At 38.0% G+C, this 21,095-nt stretch overlaps 1 protein-coding gene across 3 annotated transcripts in view; it reads left to right on the top strand.

Moving 5' to 3' along the window:
* The first annotated feature begins 2,454 nt into the window (after nt 1-2,454).
* LOC129728117 (protein O-mannosyl-transferase TMTC2) overlaps nt 2,455-21,095 on the top strand; it is a 463,464-nt gene continuing 444,823 nt past the window's right edge. The window contains exon 1 of one of the 3 annotated variants that reach the window (XM_055686518.1): nt 2,455-2,913. The gene's annotated coding sequence lies outside the window, so the exon portion shown is untranslated. Of the gene's footprint in view, nt 2,957-3,281; nt 3,432-21,095 lie in introns of those variants that run through there. The other 2 variants (XM_055686517.1, XM_055686519.1) reach the window with 2 other exon arrangements.

Here is a 21,095-nt window from a genome sequence, read left to right as displayed (position 1 = left end):
GTGCTTAAATCGCACCCCAAACCGGTTCCTCCCCTCAAGGTCGAAGATACTTTTCTTGTTGCGCCGGTCGAGAAAGCGAATGCGATAAGTGATCACATTGCCTCATCGCATTTGCTTAACTCGATCATGGCTAGTCCGCTGGAAGACCAGCTTGAGCAGTGCGTCCGCAACTTCGAAAACTCCATCCCCCTTCCTTGTACCGTTCCTCAAGAAGATAAAATTACAGCAGAACAGGTTCGTTCGGCACTGAAGAGCACCTAGAACATGAAGGCCCCGGGTTTGATGGGATCTTCAATCTGGTCTTAAAAAAGCTCAGCAGCAGAGTTTACCTGCTGTTGAGCTCTATCTTCAACAGATGCTTAGATTTGCACTACTATCCAAGCATTTGGAAGATAGCCAAGATCATACTGATCCGCAAACTCTGGAAGGTTCTGACGTTGGCATCAAACTACCGACCAATCAGCCTAGGGGCAAACTGTTTGAAAACCTGATCCTCAACCGCATGATGGAGGTTGCTGAAGAAAACAACATCTGTCTCCCGGAGCAGTTTGAGTTTAGGAAGGTATTCCACCACGCACCAGCTGGTTTTGAACAACATCAGAAGTGACAGGATTGTATCCAAGTCTACAGCCATGGTATAGTTGAATATCGAAAAAGCGTTTGACAATGTCTGGCATGACGGGCTTGTATACAAAATCTATTCCTTCAATTTTCTACCTTATCTTACAAAACTCATCCGTAGCTACCAGAGGTCGTTCAGGGTATCGTTAATAGTTTCTATCAAACACTTTTTCCTTCCCAGCAGGGGTCCCGCAGAGCAGTCTGCTAAGCTCTTTGCTATAAAGCATCTACACCTCCGACATTTCTTCCCTAGGAGATGATTGCATGCTCTTTCTGTTTGCAAACGACACTGCAATCGCCGTCAAGGTTAAAATGCCTCGTGAGATCACCAACAAACTTCAGCAATGCCTTGACGCCTTTGTCGAATGTGCCAACACCTGGAGCCCCCTCTATCATGCGTTGTGGTCATGAACGGTACAGGGGTAGAGTGGTCTTCCGAAGTCACATGTGGAGAGCACACTGATTAAATGCTCCACGGTAATTGTTTACATAATAATCCGTTTTTTAGAAGTTTCAAGGCATGTTTCTGAAACAACGATCGTAGATGCTCTGCGATGCTTGTTACCTCGAACATGATTTTACCATCATTTTTCAGGTTATTTTCCGATTAATTTCCGGACTCTGAAAAAAGTGTGTTTACTTGACTTTCATTTGAAAAGAGCTCTAGTGTACGGACAATGTTTTGTCATAATTTTGAAGACTCATCTCTTCTAAATTAAATTTATTTGTTCAACAGGTACGTTTTTGTATATTTAAATTATTGTTTTTCAAAGAGGAAACATTTATACATCAAATGAGTAATTTTTTATATAAAAGTTACTGCTACACGGACAGTTTTTCGATACAGTGTACATCTAGCTTCTTACATTGCAAGTGGAATTCCTGCAAAAATATCTTGGAATTCCATTAAAAGTTGTATACACAATTTATTTCTAGAAACCTATTAGAATTCTTTCCAGAGAATAATTAAAAACCGATTAACATCAACAAATCAATACGAAAAATAGTCAAATAATTTATAAAATAAAATCCAACCAAATCACTGTCTAAAGATTCAAATGGACCGTTTCACTGTCATCCCAGGCGGCGCAACAGCAGCAGCATCTAGCACCAAACGGGAAAAACCACAGGCCGACATTTCTCAGCTGTCGTGGTTCTCACCTCTGAAGTAAAGATTTTCACTCCCAAAACATTAACCTGACACCTCCCGAATTGCTCTCCGGTTCTTCTTCCGGCTGTCGTCGCAATCCTTTTCCTTTCGGGTGGATTTGCTCTAGAAATTAGGAATCAGAAAATCAGAGAGCACACGAGCGGACTCGTAAAAAAGCCAGTCGGAAAACAGAGAGGATTCGGTGAACGATTTTCTCACCAGCTCATGCGTTCTGATCGGGAACGGTGAGGATGAATTGTGGACGGTGGCTGCTGTACATCACGAGGGGTAGGTTAGGGACGACGATGGCCAAACAATGACAATGATAAGACGTCCACACAATTATCACCCCCCGCCCAATCTACCCTCAGTTCAAAAATTCTCCCTGTGGTAGAGTATCCTTTGCCTTGGTATAAATAGCAATCGGTTGGTTGTGTGCGTGAATGCACCTAATGCGCCTGCTCACCACTTGAGGGACACGATGAGTGTGGCTCACCAATTTTCATTCGATTCTCACGTGCAGTTCGAAAAGATTCGAACTCATTTTCGAAAGTTACACTCTTTGGAGCGAAAACAAAAAGAGTTTGTCGTGCGCTCAGTGGGAGCGATTTTTCCGACGAATCCACCCTCACCCTGCTATGTGATGGTTTTATAAAATCTTCGCTCGGTTCGCTCGGGCCAGTTAGTTTGCACTGTGTCCTTTAGCCGAAAGGATGATGAAAATTTCTCGCGAATAGAACCGAATCGCGGTTGTTTTTAACTATAGCTTTTACCAGTTCCGGTGGTTTTTAACGGGGTAAAAATTTTCAATTCAAGACCGCTGAAAAACCGCATTGTCATCGTTTGCGTACCGACAGCGGGTGTGTTTGTTATACTGTTGCGGGGGAATACTGCGAAATTGGAAAATCGTTCGCCCCGATAAAGCAATTTGGTAATATCGTGAAGAGGTTTTTCACTGATGCCGTGATTGTTTGACATAGGAAGAAACGCACAGAGTCGGCAGCTGTGGCCTGAAAAAGTATCGGAGAAAAGAACAAGTGTCCGTGGGGTGAAGAAAACTCTGTGAATGAAGTCGAGAGCATACCGTCGAGAGTGAATCCAGGCGTTGTGAAGTAGTGGTGAAGAGTCCGATTAAACAGGAGGTAAAATCGCGAAAACAGCTGGTTCTTGAATTAGCCATTTTAGGTGCGTGTATTATGATGTGAAATTTGCATTAACGAAGTTGAAGTGCATTCTTAACGTTCCAATGGCACTACCCAAATTCACTGGAGAAACATTTTCGGTTGATAAAGTTGGCTATTTTGATCATGTGAGCCAAACCCGGTTTGGTTCTGCTAGTCAGTGGCTGACGTTTTGTGGCAGGATTGAAGTGTCGATGATGAACGGTTCAACATTTTGAGCCTCCCCTTTCACAAATAAACGAATTTTGCGTCCGACGGCTCTCGAAACGTGCATTGTAAGTTAGACGAGGGTTTCTGAGCCGTGTTTTATAAGCCGAATAGCAAACTAGGACGCATAGAGTTGGTGTTAAAAAGTTAATGATTTCCTAACAAGAGCTCTCGAGCCTGTGGAACGAGATAATAGCGTAGTTGAATTCGTTCCGGGCTCTGAATGAAATGCCACCAGAAGGACGGTAGCAGTTTGAATCCGAACAGCACAAGTGCGTTTCAATCTGAAAGGTTGATTTTTCACGGCAATAGCTGAATAGAAAATTAAGTGCTTTGTTTTCGCCTCTCTCGCGGGGGTAACGACTGATAGCACGAAGGGCCTTCGTTTTGGATTTGAGCTCTCAATCAGCGATCATTTGGAGTGCAGGGTGTGCGTGATTTCGAAAGGTTGCCGATGCCGCAATCAATTCGTTACCGGTTCTCAATATGATTTAGAGTCGGTTTGTCATTCAATGGTTAAAGTTTTTGCGCAAAAAGTCCTTGCCGAAAGAGATTTCGTGCAAAATGCTTTCATTGTTTCTGAAACGCATACTATGAAATTATCATCATTTATGTAAATAATGTTAAATTCTACCGATGTCGCTTCATTATGTGTTTTGTTTTATCACCAGTGGTGGGCACCGCTAATCGAAAATTTAGCGACGCTAATCGCTAAGCCGCTAACCGGAAATTTTGGCTCGATAATCGCTAAACGCTAAACGCTATACCCACATTAGCGGAACTTTCGCTAATCGCTAATCGCTAACTTTTTAATATGTAAATAGTCATATCGCTGTATTAATTGCTCGTGTTTTGTAAGATTTGGACCACTTTGATCTATTTTGGTTAAACAAACGAAAACAATTACTTTTAAAGCTAAGTATTTACAATAAGAGGTTCACGAAACGGTATTTATATATGATTTTGTTAAAACAAGAATAACAAAAGTTATTTAGCTTGCATTGAAAATAGATACTCTTAGGAATGTTTTCATAAAAATTCAATTATTATCTAAATCGAAAAAGTAGAACCAAAGTTGTCATAATTTCAAGCGCATTGCAATTCACCAAAATTCTTGGTGTGCCGAAAATTTAATCTAGACCTTGTGCTTGTTCTTCAAAATGCTCCTGTGGCTTGTACGATAACTGGAACTCCATTCTAGGGTAAAAAAAACTGACAAAAGTAACTTTCGCAGTAAAGTATGTTCATCTTTCGAATCAATTTACGTACGCCATCAGCAATTCACAGTTTTTCTAAATATTTCTATTGTAGCTTCTCTACAAAATTTAGCGAATTAGCGTTTAGCGTTTCGAAGGCTAAAATTTTAGCGACGCTAACAGTTTCGCTAACCAGCTCAAAAATTAGGCAAATCGCTAAATCGCTAACTGAATTTTAGCATCGCTAATTAGCGAATTAGCGAATTAGCGGAATGGTGCCCACCACTGTTTATCACGATATTGTAAACAATTTTAAAATGTAAAATGGCATCACATTACGCCCTGAGGGTTTGGCGTTTCCCTGATATCAATTATTTAATAACTGCTGCGAGATAATTGTGGTTTATGAGTTGTGTATACATGCTGCTTCAACGTTCATTCAAATTGATTTGGAGATGACTGCTTCCATAGAGTGGATCCTACCTACTATGAAAATATTCATCTGCTGTTATACTACGTTACTTCGAAACTATCAAAATATGCATGTTATGTTTAAGAAACTTTTTTATTTGCCTTATCTTAGAGTAGCTGTTGTTATGTCCTTTTACTGACACTTTTCGACATAAAAAATTTAATTATGATACGTAAAATCATAATATCATATAAACAAATCAGTCTGTACATATTGACGTTGAACTTAACATAATTGATATTGAAAATATGTGGTCCGTGTAAAGGTCAATGGGTCTTGGTAAATCTTTAAATTCATTTCAATGGTATTCTTGACTTAGTATAAAAAAAACGATCTTTTCGCGAACATTTTTGATACCCTCCCGATACAACGACCGATCATTGCGTGGCCAACCTTCCAGATTTGTATGAATTTTCTCGGGTCTTGTCAAATATTCAGATAAAGAGGTGTATTTTCTAGAGCTAGTGAAGTTTTAACCAGAGTTATCCAGAAAAAAATGCAGCTCATGTAGAGTCCAAATCTTCTCATAATTCTTCCGGAGTCTATTTTACAGACTTGAAAAAAATGTACTGATTATAGTATTTTTCAAACCTCAGTACAAAAATGTATTCAACCAAAAAGGCATAAACTTCATACTATCTAGCCAGCCAGTATGTAAAAGTTTGAAATAAAGCAAATTTTAAGCTAGAGAGACCCTATTGAGTAGTCTTGTAATCATTCAGTTGTGATTAAGGAACCATTCGTCTGCATGTCAAGTGGTCAATGTAAATTTGATATGTAGGTTCGTCAATAGTTTCATTGCTGAATATTCCGAAATTCAACTGGTATATCTAGGTTGCCATTCGATGAAATTTTATTTTGCTTGAAACGTTACGCAGAAAGTTTTGCCGATAGCTTATATGGTTTCTCTAACTTTGTGGTGATTTTATTTCCAGGTTTTTGAGTTATTTAAATGAAATTTCTCTGCTCTTTATTTTTATTCAATATTAAAATTTTTGATAACAAGAAATACTCGTAGTCAATTTTATATATTTTATTGCTTATTCCTAAAAAGCAATTCGACTTATAATCGCATACCAGTACCACCTGCATTTTTATCGTCTTTAAATTAAATATTAGATGTCTTCTTTCTTTTCATTACTATCGGAAAAAACAAACAGTTGTTTTTTTCCAAAAAGTAAAAAAAAAGTATGGCATATTGTCCCATTCAAAAAATAATCGCCTATCAGTGCCACTAAATTCCTTCATTCCATTTAAAAAATATATAATATTGATTTTTATATTTTTCAATAAAATAATCATCGATTTGTTACTGAATGCGAGGTTATATTTAATATATTTCATAGCAAAGGTAATTTTAAGTAGATACTGAAATTGCCTTTATCGTCAAAGAAACTGCTATCTGAAACGTAGCGTAAACTATGTCCTCAATGTTCTTGCAATATCCGGAAAAATAGCGTCAAACTCGTTCCTGCTACATGGAAACCGTTCAACGATACTAGTTTTTAAATCAAAACCGTCACATTTTTCTTCTAAACCCACACTTTCATCTTTACTGTCGTAAAACTTTCTGTTTAAATCCTAATTTCAACTAAACGGAAGTAACTCGAAATGATCAAAAACTTATCACAAAAATAAATGTTGTGACGGTAACGTACGCGCACGGCTTATGATTGCAAAAAATACAACTACATCTACACAGAGCATTAGTGACTGAGAAGAGACTGGTATGCGATTATTTTTCTTCTCAATGACCTTAATGATCACATATTCGTCTCTCTACTTTATTTTTCATTGCTTTTTTACGAGAAAAGCAATGTTTTAATAGAGAAGTTATGATAAAGGTCTGTTTCATTATATTATATGAAAAAAAAGTGATTAACCACGCTCAACAACTGAACCAACTAAAACTAGAAAAATACCTTTGAGCGCTATTTTTTCAACTCGATGAAAATGCGGGGGGGGGGGGGCTGATAAGCGATTATAGGCAGAATTGTCTCTAGCATGAACATCTGAACAAATTTACTGGATGAAACAGCGAACCGTTTTCGTTTACCGTGCAAAGCTTTTTCTGCTTGATCACATTATCAAATCAGTCAGAAGACATAACGAATGTGTGACTGGTCGAAAGTAAGTCGATGAGCAAAAGTCCATGCTTGTCGCAAAAAACAGAGGCCACGACTTTGCCTACTGACTTTTGCGTCTTCAGATATGAGCCGTTGAGAGCAAAGTGGTACATGTGCCATTAAGTAAATTTTTCGCGATAAACGAAAACACTCAAATAGTAAGTTATTTTCAACCATTTTTTCAAACATAACATAACTGCACTAAATCATTGCTGGAAAGGTTTTAAAAGACGGTACATGAAAGCATGGTTGAGAAACTTACACAAACTTCAATGGAAAAACATGTACCACTTTGATTCTATAGGAAAAATAATGTCAACCAGAAAACGTTGAGAGCAAAAGGGGTACATATCCAGTGTGAGCATAAAGGAGGGTGTAATAAAGCTCTCTATTCTTAGGACATAGGACATTCATGTCTTCAGCAGAGTTGTCCAAGTGATTGACTTCTATAGAACGATGATCTGTTTGTTGGAGAATTCTGTCTCTTCGTGGCGCTAGTGTATATGTATTTGGTAACAGCGTACGAGTTGATACTAAATAGGTAAATGCGTTACAAAATAGTCACGGTCACACTAGCGCCACGTAGTGAGAAAATTCCAAAGCAGACAGATCGTCATCTGCAAGTACTCAATCACTTGACCAACTTTGCTGAAGACATAATTAGTTTATATTCTATGATATTCTATTATATTCGACTTACAATTCATCTAACATGCACAGACTGGACATGTACCACTTTTGGTCTCAACGAAATGGTGATTATGTTAATTACCAAAAATTGTGTTGGCTATAACTTTGGTTCAGGTTATCAGATCTTGTTTTTCTTGGATATACTAGTACATAATTGCGTTCTGCATCAGTTCATGCAAAAAAAACCCAAAAAGTTTTAAAATGGCACATGCACCACTCCATTGATTTTTGTTCAAGCGTACCTTTGTTTTCACGACACATATTAATAATCAAAATTAAAACACAATTTGATTAGTGAATAAAATTACCGTTTACCTGTGAAAAACATGGTGTTAAACAGAAACACAAGAGACCTTCATTCGCCAAGAAGAATAAAAAACAAGTTACAATTATTACCTTCGGTATAAGCATAAATCTGTAATTCTGTAGATAAATAGACTGTCAAAGGAGATTATTAACACTAGCTCTCAAATATCCTCCTTTAACAGTCCTGTTTACTAATGCGAATAAAAAGAACAACATGAGCCACCTCGAATCAAGGATTGAATAAGAAATACTACAAGGTATACAGCCCTAGGGTTGTATGAAATGGTGACGTGGGACTAAACACTGTAATTAGAGGATTTTTTATTACAGAATATTCAGAGTCCGCAGACAAAATCAATGTGTTTGCTCAGCGACTGTACGTATTTTTATTTTCAGCCTTCCCTGGAAATCAATTTTAGAATATATTCAATAACACTCGAAAGAATATCGTTTATGTCTGACGATATTATGCCTTTGATATTTTTTTGTGCAAACAACAAGTATTTGACAAGGCACAAGCATATCGTGCTTGCTGAAGAAGCACCAAGAATTTCTCGTAATGTGTCAAAGTCAGAATTAACTCTATATCCTCAAAAACCAAATCCAACAATACCTTCGTTATCATAATGAATGGTTTTGTCTTATTTAACTCAAATTGAATCAAATCTATAATATTGATCTTACTTTCAAAATGATATGGAAGCCCTTACAAAGGTTCATTATTTGGCAAACATAAGAAGATTTTTCAAACAAAATGATCAACAAGTTCCAGCAGCAAAAAATCGTAGCAATCAAATTTTTGTTTTTGTTTTTTGCTTGACAATTTTTTCCATTTTCCTACAACTACATTGTATTATGAAGACAGCTAATATACGTTTATCATGGCAAAGCTTAGAATAATAACATATCATCTAACAATTTTGAAATGAAAAAAAAAAAAGATTCCGAAAGAATCTTAGTAAATAAACAAAAAATTCACCAAAATTCGCAGGCTCCTACTCTTCTATAAATGTGTATATTTAGGAATTTACTCTTTCGATACTACCCGGTCACGATTATTTAGTGAATATCGAAGATAAAATTAAATAAATATCCGTTTCAAAAATTTACAATTCTTGTTGAGTAATTTATGGCAATCATATTTATGAGATAAACTTTCAATCGCCATCAACAGCAGCAATGCAGTTTTTCCTGGATTGCACACGAATAGAAATGTACGAACAAAAGTGTACCACTGCAATACAAATAGTACCGCTGCAGTACAAAAAGAAGTGTACCGCTGAAATGTACGAATAGAAGAGTACCGCTGCAATCATAGACGACGAGAGACCTGCGGTTCTCTACTCCACTGGTACTGTGGCTTTAACCGGCATATTTTCTTTCAAGACATCAGTTTTTATTAGGTTATGAAAGCAGGTTTAGAAATTGCTTAAGGGTTGGGCTTGTTTCAATCTTTTCGGAAAACTTTTACTTCGAGACATTTTGTCTTCGGGAAGACGCTGTCAATTTTCAATTTGATATTGATACAGAGAATATCACAGGGAACGGATGGTGTCCATTCACGTCGTCTGTGCTAGGAATGCTTGCATGTAATTGGTTCATTGTTCGCGAAAATTTGTCATTGAACCTTTTTATCAATTTTACCGCTTAGCAATAAAATTAGAGTAATAACTAGCATATTGCAAAATTGTTCTACATTTTATCTATCATGTTGTTATTAACGTTTGAAATCTGACGCAACATTTGCCAGTTTCATTACCAATTATACAGAATGCATCCTAGTATAATGAACAAAGACGTAGTCCCACGTCAAAAAATGTAAAATCCAGAGCTGATTTCTGTGTAAATTTTTTTTTGTCAAATCAATTTCTCATACTTATGTTTTTCTAGAGCAAACACCAACAACTAAACTATTGTTAAACCAAAAAAGCAGCGTAGCCGCAAGGTTGCAGAGTCCATAGATAGAAGGTCCATAGTTAAATCTTCTCTAGGAAACGACAATAGGTAATACTAAAGAGAAGGAACAAAGCTGGTATAGTATAGCCGTTAGTAGAATAAATAGGGTAAAAAACTCACACACAAGCAAGGATAAATAAGAAGGATATCACTTACTCTCAATACTATTGATGATGGAAAATGCACGGTATACAGCAAACACCCGAATAAAATAGCAATAGACCAATACATTTCTGGTCGCTGTGAATAGCCCATACAGGATAAATAAATTCTACCGAAACATTTTGCTCTATTGAACAATTTACTACAAACATAGTAACAAAAAACATTGAATTATTGAATATTATGTAGGTAGCATAAAATACGATTTTATGACTATTTTCGAAATTATCAGCGTAATAGTCCTTTTATAAAATTGTCTACAGCAATTGATCACTCATCAACTTAATGCACAATTGACACAAACTCTAAGACATATTAAAGATCAATATTTCCACTAACCATACTGAATAGTTCAATCGTGCAATTTTGAATTATAATTTTTAAACTTAAATCAAAGTTCGAATATCTGATGATTACATATGACATCACCCGTCGGGAATGGGATTGCGAAATAGTAGATGTTGTTTCACTTTCTTTTTGTAGAGTTGGACTGCCGCTGCGTCCATTAATTAGAACTATTGTACAGGTCGGACTCGATTATATACAGACTCGATTATATATTGACTCGATTATATATGATTCGATTATATATAAAATTGTATATAATCGAATCATAAAATTTTTTTTTTCAATTTTAGATATAACTTACCTAAAGCAGCAATGTCGTATAGGGATCGTCCAAAAATACGTAGAGCTTAGGGGGAGGTAGAGATCTGACAAAACGTCGCAATCAATACTAAAAATTTTGAAGATCTATACAAAGAGCGTTACCTAGAGGAAGAGGGCGAAAATAATTTTTATTTACGGTACGTAATTAATGGACGTTCCCTTCAGTCCAATAAGACGTAACGCAACATTTTTTGACCCAAAACGTTGATTTTTGAGCCATAATGTTTCAAGTAAAGTATAGCTGATCTAAAACAGAAATATCGCGAGGGAACGTTTACAAATTATGTAACGCTCAGGAAACGGGAAAGAGTGTTGGGTTGGCAAAGTGTTGCAACCCATACGGAAAATTTAAACAAAAAGCATGGCAAAGGGGGAAGGAGATCAACAATAATTATTCTTGCGTTACGTTATAAATAAGCGCTTCCTTATTGATTCATAAAAGTTCGTTCAAATGTTACATAACACAAGCAGGGCTGAGGAAATTTTTTATGCCTGGTGTGCTGAGTATTGGAAACATGCTAGACAAAGTGGTGAGGGTTTTCCGGAAGTCCTATATTTATGTCACGTTAGATTTGAATGGACCCTAATATTACTATTTCAATGTTAAGGTTGAGGTGATAGAGATTGACTCTTTTCAAATACTTATTTTTATGAAGTTGAAATCAATACTGGTGAGCAAAAATTTAAATAAATTAAAGGCAATGTTTTCAGCTAATCTACTATCTACCCATTACGCAAGTCGCTAATCTAGCTAATCTATTATCTACCCAATACACATCACGCAGTGCAAGTTGCAATACACGCCGTGTAGTGTTTCTATGCAAAAGTGGCACCCGTGCAGCACGGTGTAGTGTTCTTGCCATGGCTGACTGCAATAACATAAAGAATAACTACGAAATCTATACATACATATATTTTTGTAAGAAAGGTTTTTTGCGACTTTAATGGTGTTAGTCAAAAAAATTCTACTTTTTTATTTAAAAACAACAAAAGATGTATGCAAAATAAACAAACAAAAATTTTTTTCTTATTCGATTATATACATATAATTTTTCAAGAAAGCTTTTTTGCGACTTTTAGGAGGTTAGTCAAAAAAAAATCCTACTTATTAATTCAAAAACAACAAAAAATTTCTGCAAAATAACAAAATAACAAAAAATTTTTTTTTCTAATTGGATTATATACAGGATTCGATTATATATAGTGAAAATTTTTCGGAGACTATATAATCGAGTCCAACCTGTAGTATATTTCCATTGCTATACGTACCATATAGGATAACCACTTAAGGAATCATTCACAAATTACGTAAGTATTGAGGAGGGAAGAGGAATACAGGTCGGACTCGATTATCCGGAACATCAAAAAAAATTTCATTCCGGATAATCGAATCACACAAAATATACTGAAATTTTGCGATTAACGAACATAAAATAAATATTTCTTTTCTTTATTTCACTTGAATGATGCAGTGGCGTAACCTGAAGTTATTTCTGAGGCGAAAAGGGATAAAATCTTGAGAAGCAAAAGAAAATAAATTGGATATTGATTATTTTCACTCAATTCGAACATGTCCCAAACATGCCGGAAGTGACTTAGATGGTAGCAAATATTCCAGAAGGGATGGTAAAGGCAAAATTTCAAAATAAAAATTGAAAACGGACACCAAAAAAATGCAATTCCGGATAATCGAGTCTAAAATTCCGGATAATCGAATTCCGGATAATCGAGTCTCCGGAAAATCGAGTCCGACCTGTATCCGAATTTCTTACGAAAGCTTACCAAGGGGGTTCATACAATACAAAATACAAATACAAACAAAAACCTACAAAGCAGAAAAAATTAAAAACAGTTGGATTATTTCTCGCTGAGATTCTAAAAGGTGAACCTTGAGAAAACAACAAATTCCCCTTAGCTGTATGTACATTTCTCCGTTTACTTAATTTTTAGGTTTAGATACTTCAACATGATAGTTAACTGGTATTGTTTTTATTCTCAACGAAAATACTATAAGTAAAATAAATGTGTCTTCTTCAAAAAAAACACACAGGAGGGTTGTGTGCAAAGCCACGACCGCAAGTTTGAAGTAGAATACTTTTACAAGAAAGATAACCCGGCTGCTTGCGTGTCAGTCGTTTTTTCTAGTAAATAAACGTTGACTAATCAGATCAATCAAACTTTGCGCTTCAACAACATTTTCAATAATATAGTAAGTTGCTTGTCATGATTGGGGCTTGACAATTTTTAAACTTTGGCTATGCGAAAAAATAATTTTTATGCAGATTATGTCGTGCTCATGACTGAATGAACAGATAATTCAGTCCGTTAAGAGACAAGGAGATTAAGTAAAACTTATAACTTTTGCAAATTTGAATATGTAAATTACCTCAAGAGAAAATATTAACTCTTCAATCATCAGGTTTTTATTTCATCCTGAAAAGGACAATTTGTTGTTCAATTCAATATCGGATAAGATACCGATCACATCTTGGCGTTATCACTGACGGTGCGAATAAAGTATTCCTTGTGATAAAATAAACAGTGAAAAGCTGATTTAACACTCAAAACTAGACGGCTCATGTGTTGTCAAAATGAGCCACGTTTTGCGTTTACTAGTGCCCGCTATCGCACAGAGACTGCATTTCACTAAAGTGCCGCTGCAACTGCTACGCTATCCGTAGCCATGCCACAGTTGTGGCCGCTATACGCTGCCATTGGTATCCGCTGTTCCTGCATCAGCTGGCCCAGCTGCTATCGATGCTGAGATCCGCTGCAACTAGTGCGCTATCCATTGCTATGCCACAGCTGTGGCCGCTATCCGCTATCGCTGGTATCCACTGCACTGCTACTGCTGCTGCTAAGGGAGGACTGCTGTTGTCGCTGTCTGGAACTATTATGAGTGCCTTCGGCTGAAACGGGCTCTAATATAGGCCAAATAGCATGTTTTAAATCGCAAGGAATATGATTCTGTCGACCGTGCTTGGAAAGCAATCATACAACGACCAATCGGAGGTCGAATTTTTCGTTTTGACAAGGCTTGACTATTTTCAATAGTAAAATAATTTGAATAATAAAATTACAATTATCTGCATTTGGGAAGAATCTTAGAAGATTTTCCAATCTATTGCTGCGAGAACGAAGAAAATCCATCTAATATTAACCGATTCATTAGTTTTCCACTTTTTTCGGTTTTAGATTTTCATTTCACATCCCTATATAGCCGAACTTCATGAGAGAAGTATTCTACTTCAAAAAATTTTTCCTCGCAAAGAAAATTTTACATTAGATTTGTGTGGGGAGGAGGGGTTGTATGCAGAATCTTATGTCGAATTCGTTTCGTCCCGGACTACGCTTTGCAGCTGAAAAAAAAACACTTTCCGAGCAATTGCAATGGTGTGCGTAATACCAGAGGTAGCTGTCACTTTTGTTTTGGTCATTACCGCATTCGTCATTTTGTCTCGTTTCCATTTCATATGTCCATCTCGCAAATGTGCTGGGGAAAAAAGCGACAGAAAAAGTGTAGGGAGAGATAGAAAAAGGGTAGTCCGAAAAGTCAAATAAAACATTTTCGGTGTCAAAAGTGTTGTTTGAGTGTAGCTACACCGCGAAAACGAAAACGACATAAGCCGAAAAATTATTGTTAAATTAAGAATTCATTCGAACCGTGTCGCACAAGAAAAATATTAACGTGTTCAAAGTTTCCACTTTTCAATAGTGAGCACAAAAATAGCAGCCTAAGGTGATATGTATATGATTGAATTAGTTGACCTTGTTTGCCCTAAGCTATAACTTCCATACTAATCCACTTATTGGTACTTGGTACTTATATTCCACTAATCAGTATGAGGGTAGGTAATACGAATTCTCACTCTTGCGCTACTGTCGACGTGTAGACGGTAGCTTCAGCTAATGAATTGAATTGGAAAATAAATTCGTCGAAGTAACAGATTTTCACTGATTTTTAGTTATGACTAAAAAAAACTTAATTTGTTGGAAAGCATTTTTTCCTAATAAAAACGAACAAAACTGCTGTTCTACTCTCGATTCAACAATTGAGTCGTCGCCATCTTTTCCCAATTTACTTTCCATCAAGTTGAAACCTTAACAATCGACCCGTAACAAAACTCAAAGTAATTATTTTTTGTATGTCAACACACACACACACACAAACACAAAGTGTCACTCATTGTTCGATTTTCTCGACTCTCTCGCCGTTTTGTTGTTTTGCAAACAGCGTGTATTTCCTTAATTAAAATGATTGCAGTTTGCCTTTGCTTAAAACTTTCCTTCGTTCTTTTGATTCGAAGAAAGTTAGTGCGCCATCCAACTATAGAGTGTCGCTGCTAAGTAGGGTCAATTCGGTCACGAAGATTTATGACCGGCGATTGCCGTACCGGGTGCACTCATTAGTTCGCATTCTTCTGACGGTGCGAAAAGTGAGAAGAAATTGGAGATTGAAAATTAATTGAAGCTAATTCAGCGCTGTTTCCATGCGAGGTGGAATTGCTTCGCCAAACACTTTCCCGATACTAGACACGCGTTTGTTAGTTGTAGCTGCAGGCATTAAATGTTTCAAGGCTATTCTTTAATCCCGAAATAACGCTGGCAGTTTTTCATTCGCTGATGCATTGCGAGAGGCTAGCCTCCCAGGAGTGAAAAGAAATAATCGTTGTCTAACGAGAAGCAATCACTTGGCAGCAGTGTTCTCGTCTTCTATTCCATATCCGCCAGTGCTGCCAATTTCATTGATTGGCTAATATCATCCTGAAGTGTTTCACATTTTACAATGGAAGGAAAAAAATTAAACAAAATGCTGTGCTTTCCAACCGCATTGGCAACCTTGGCTGCCGAGAATTTCATTTGGAACTTTACAATCATTTTCACCTCTTCCCTTGTTGGTATTTTCTTTGAGTGACTTCCCAACGCTTACGTTTCCAGTATGCAGTTCTCTGCCATTGGAAGAACGGGACAATTTTTTCGCTTCTTTCCTATTTGATCCCTACGAAGACGAATAGGATTGGAGGTACTTTTTTGTATCCTCCAGCATAAGCGTTCCTTCATACCATTTCGTTACTTCGAAGGAATCCCGCTGTCGTCTCGACTGGCAACGAGTGTTTAAAGGGCTATTCCCACTGCTTCCGTTCCGGGACCGGGCCGGGACCGGACTCGTCCGGGACTTTTCATGCATTCACACTGCGCCGTGCTTGAACCGTGCCTGCGCTGCGCTCTGGCTGAGAAATGTTGATGTGTGTATGTGAAAGAACGTCTTTCTCTTTTTTTCATACCGCAGTTCACTCCGCGCGAAATATGTCACTACAACATACACGCATCCACCCGAGTGCCTTCCGTGCACTCTCCGGCCAACACAAAGTATCGTCGGCAACGATAGTTTTTCTCTCGCACGGCGGCAGCACGGCGGCAACTCAGCACTGCCCCGGTCTGGGCACGGCGCGTCGGTGTGAATGCGTTCATAAGAACGCATGCAATCAATCTCAAACAAGCCCGGACGACACACGGATCAGCCACGGCCCGGTCCCGGCCCGGTCCCGGAACGGAAGCAGTGGGAATAGCCCTTAAAACCGACAAGAGGAACGTAAAAATGCGATCCGAAAGCTAGCATCTTCTGTTGAAGAGAGAGAGAGAGCTGCTTCTTACCTTTGTTACAGTAGATAACGAGAATATAAATATCGGTCGAAAAATGTTGAAACAATCAATTCGTGATGAAAGATACTTGATGGCGTTACGTTCGTCAGAGTGAGAGTTGGTAATATGGTGAACGTTCTATTTTCCATTTAGGTGGATTCGTTCGGGGGTTTTAGTCGCTCTTCGAAGAGTTTGCACCAGGGATTATTGCAGTGTCATTGCTGTTCGCCATTGAAAAAACTTCTAGCTGACCCTTGTATGCGACATGCGCGGTTTTCAAGGCGTTTTAGACGTAGGCTTTAATGGAGATTCAGAGACAAATTTCTCGTTAAGGTATTCTACCAGTTGAATACAGCCTTTCAAAGCTAAATGAACTATCGACCATTGTTAACTGTCTTTGAATGGTCACAAAAAATATTTATTTCTTTCGTAACTTCACCGAAAAGGTTTCCAAACTCAGGAACTGTCAAATTGATAATTTCACTATATTCACGGCATATTAATTTATTCTTGGAGATTGCGCTCAATCACGTTTACCATGCGATAATACAATATTATAATTTTACTTTATTCGTGTATCAATACATTCACAAATATTACCAAACCACAAAAAGATGACAATCTCCAATTTACTTCGTGTTTATTAAGAGTCGTTTAGTTGTAATTGAAAATTGCGTAAGCAAACTTTTTTGATAGCATTTCAAATGATCTCCCATTTTCTTCATGCTTCATGGGACAGATCATTTACAATTTGTAATCTCATGCAAACGATATCCAGCAAATATTGACTGAAAATTTCTATTCCTCTTCATGAAAATTCTCACCCGAAAAGTAGCTTGCAATCAACTGTAGAACAAACACATTTAGTGGCTGTCGGTCGAATTCCGAACGTTATTCTTCCCCCATTCCTGTACACTTCCGCGTCGTGTTTCTTCCCCTTCGCCATTGTTTCGTCCCGCACCATCGCCCTTTAGCCCGTAGCTGTCACGCTTCGTCAAGCGAGATCATTTTTCTTCCGCCATCACTGCGCCGCACCAGGAGCAGTTCAGGTTCCGGGCTTGTATCGCGAACCCTGCCGGGAGCGTCGAATGCGAAGGAACGAGTGGTGCGAGAGTTTCTTAAAACAAGAAAACAGAACACCCAACCCGCGCCACACCGCGTCGGGGTGGCTGTCAACTTTCGTTTCAGTGTCACGCTGCCCGCTTAACTGGGGCAAAATTAAGCTACCGTCGAAAAAGGACCACTTGCCATTGGTCGCGCCATCGAGCAGCTCGAACAAAGTGCGGTTCAACGTTACCCCGCGTGACGGTGCCTTCCACGTCATACACTCCATCAGACTGCGACGGAAGAAAACGGATCGCATCTCCGGTCGATTATCGATTAACTTCGACGGAACAGACACCGTCCTTTGCCGGTGGCTTCGGCACATTGTTCTGGAAAATTATGAACAGACCGATGAATTGTAGGTTTTCTTATATACCTCCATTTTTTTGGAAGCAAATTTGTTTCGGGCCGCTATCAACAGCAGAAGCAAATCACCCGCCAAACAATTAACGCCCGGAAACCGCCATCGGGACCCCGGATCCTCGGACGCTGGGAAGCGTAATTGAGTGTGAAAATCGGCGAGGCGTGATGTGAGTGTCCGCGCGCTGGCAGTGGCTTTCGGAGGGATACATCTCCCGTCAAGGTTCGCCGTTGATACGTAGAAATCGATGACATGGTTGTTTAATTTCGGTTTTCTATCAAAAGTGAAAACACCAGAAAAGCCCTCGATTTCGGCGAAATTAACGTGATTTGTTTGTCCGTGTAATGGTAAATCGGGGAGCTATCAAGTTAATCGATTATGAGGCCAGCCTTGATTGGGCTGTGATAAAGGCTTTCCGCTCTGTCGTATCGGGCAAGAGTCCGGACTTTTTTATCAGTGCGAGGATGGTTGATAAAGATTGCTTTTTGGATTCATTAAATTTGTGAATAAATATTTGGCGACCATTCAATTTTAAAATAACCTCATTCAGCCTTGTTAATAGTCAAGAAGAACAATAATAGTTAATAAGTTAAAAGATGATAAGTTAATATTTAAAGTAGAACCCTCCCAGCTGGTCTCGAGGTACGATGCTGGCCTTACAAGCCAGTCGTCGTAGGTTCGAGTCTCGGCTCGGGAGAGACTGTTTGTGTCAGTAGGATCGTAGCGCTAGCCCCGCAATTGTGTCCTGTACACTTAACAGTTGGCTGCGAGTCTGTGTAAAAATAAACAGAAGGTCGAGTTCCGAATCGGAATGTAGCACCAAGGCTTTGCTTTACTTTTTAGAACAATTATTCACTGCGATAATCTTTTTTTCTGCTTCTGACGTTGGCTTCTGACGCATTTTAACATTTTTCCAGAAATGAGAATTACGTACGTTTTGTATAGAGATTTTGAAAATTACTTATATCATTGTTCTTGTAAAAATGTTTCTCAACAGATATAAAATTTAGTGGACCGAAACAAAATAAAATCGGTTATCGAAAGACAGTGTTCATCTCTTGATGCGCGAATGACATTTTACCTTTTGTTCTGTGTGCGAAAGCCGACGGTCGTTCGCCATTTACGAGCAAAAGAGCTTCTTCGATGCACGACGGTCGGGTTCGGGTTTGATGGAAAAAAATATTCGGATCCGCGTCGTGCTCGGGTTGAAATCTATACCAAATTGGCATAATTATAAGATAATGATGTCTTATATCATGCAACTGTGAAAATCACTAACATTTCCATACTATTCGGGGTATAAAGCACCAGGACAAACTCAAATTGATATGAAAAATTTAAAAAAAAATCTCGGGTTCGGATCAGGTTCGGGTTTCTTAAAAATAAAATTTTCCTCTTCGAGTTGGGTTTGGGTTTAAATGAGCAAAAAGTATCGGGTTCAGGTCGGTCTTGAGTTTCAATCAAAAAAAATCGGGTTCGGGTCAAATACGGGTTTGAAAAGCATCAAACCCGACCATCTCTGATAAAAATACTACAAGGTATACAGCCCTAGGTGTTGTATGAAATGGTAACGTAGGACTAAATGTATGTATTATGTGATGAGCTAAACTGTTCATAGGCAACACTACCGTTTATTTTTGATGGTCGTTATTGTAAAACTAACGATGCATGAATACATGAAAATTTTACACTAGTAGTAGTTGCGAAAATTTTCATAACTCTTATCTTCAAGCATCTATAGTTCTGAAAAGAACCGATTGCACACGCAAAAGTTGGAAGGTGCGAAACCAGTACAAAATTGTGCGTTTTTAACGCAATTGTTGATGTAATTCGGAACCAGTACAATGATTGCGTGTTGGGCATAACGCAATTAATGCTCTAGCGTTTCTCCAATGTATTTGGCAGCTCCAAACTACTACACCTAAACAGTTTCAACTGGTATCAAGCAGCATTGCAAAGCGAGCGAGAAGCAAAACCATTCTCCTCCTTTCTGCTTGAGAACGAAACATATGCTACGCTTTTCAAGTCTTTTGCAAACACGCTTTCGAGATACTTTTTCTTCTTCATGCATTCCAGCAAGCAGCAAGCACGCACCGACAGTATGAGTGAGACTAACAACACTGGTATCAAGTATGTACAGCACGGGCAGGGTTGCCACATTTAAATCTGTGTTTTCCCTTGAAAAATCTTAGCATCTGTATCTGGAACAAAAATATCTGTAAAAAAAATCTGTATTGTTTAAACATAAAGAACTTTGTATTTTTTAAGTTTTTATGGTACATAAACAAAATTTTTAGCTTAAAACGTGTGAGGAGTTGAAAATATATTCAATTTGCTTAATATTTAATGAAATAAAATTTCGGATTGTTTTTAAAAGTTAATGTCAATTTCGAATAATCTGTATATCTGAACTTTTCGACGAAAATCTGTATATCTGTATATACAGATTCTGTACCGTTACTTCGGCCAAAAAAATGTAAAATACAGATTAATCTGTACATGTGGCATCCCTGAGCACGGGTGTCTCGCTCATTTCGTGAAGCAACGAGATATCGCCTTGCGCGTCGCAATCCGAACCGAAAGAGAAGCGAAAGAGCAACCTGCAAATTGTATGTGACGTTTCTGGTCTTGTCGCACATACATGGAAATTCTACGAGCGAGAGAGAAATTTCTCTCGTCGCTTGAGAAAAAAGCGCGTGCAAAGAATGACAAATAATAATTATTCACAATTTACAAGTGTTGCCATAAGAAATCAGGAACGCTTTTGTGGCTTTGTGGAATGGAGGGTTTTGCTAGTTTTGCGGTGAAGCTAGCGTTGATTACAAAATGTTGTGAACAGAATTTTGTTTCGTTTTTTTTTTTTGCAAATCATTCAATGGTACTTTTTAATGACCAAATCCATCGAGATAAATCGATCGAGTATTATAGCTTATGTTTGCTGCTTGCACTGCTCCATGAGTAGCAGTCACTAATACACTCGACGTGAGAAATAAAGTGTCGGTATATGATACATATTCTGATTTCATTCTATGTCAATGTATTCGCAGTACAACTGTTGTGTTATGCGTTTCACACATTTATTGTGCGATTTCTGTGCAACATTTGTGCGAATCGGGAAGACACAATGATTGTACAAGACTTCAACTTTTGCGTGCATAATCTTCAGTTAGAAATTCGTGCTACAGAACGCTGATAATCGCACCATATCGGTAGCATTGAATATTTCGCCAACTAAATATTCTGCAGCGTAC

Source organism: Wyeomyia smithii, chromosome 3 (assembly GCF_029784165.1).
Source record: "Wyeomyia smithii strain HCP4-BCI-WySm-NY-G18 chromosome 3, ASM2978416v1, whole genome shotgun sequence".
Taxonomy (NCBI): Eukaryota; Metazoa; Arthropoda; class Insecta; order Diptera; family Culicidae; genus Wyeomyia; species Wyeomyia smithii.
This window is presented reverse-complemented; position numbering and strand designations above follow the sequence as displayed.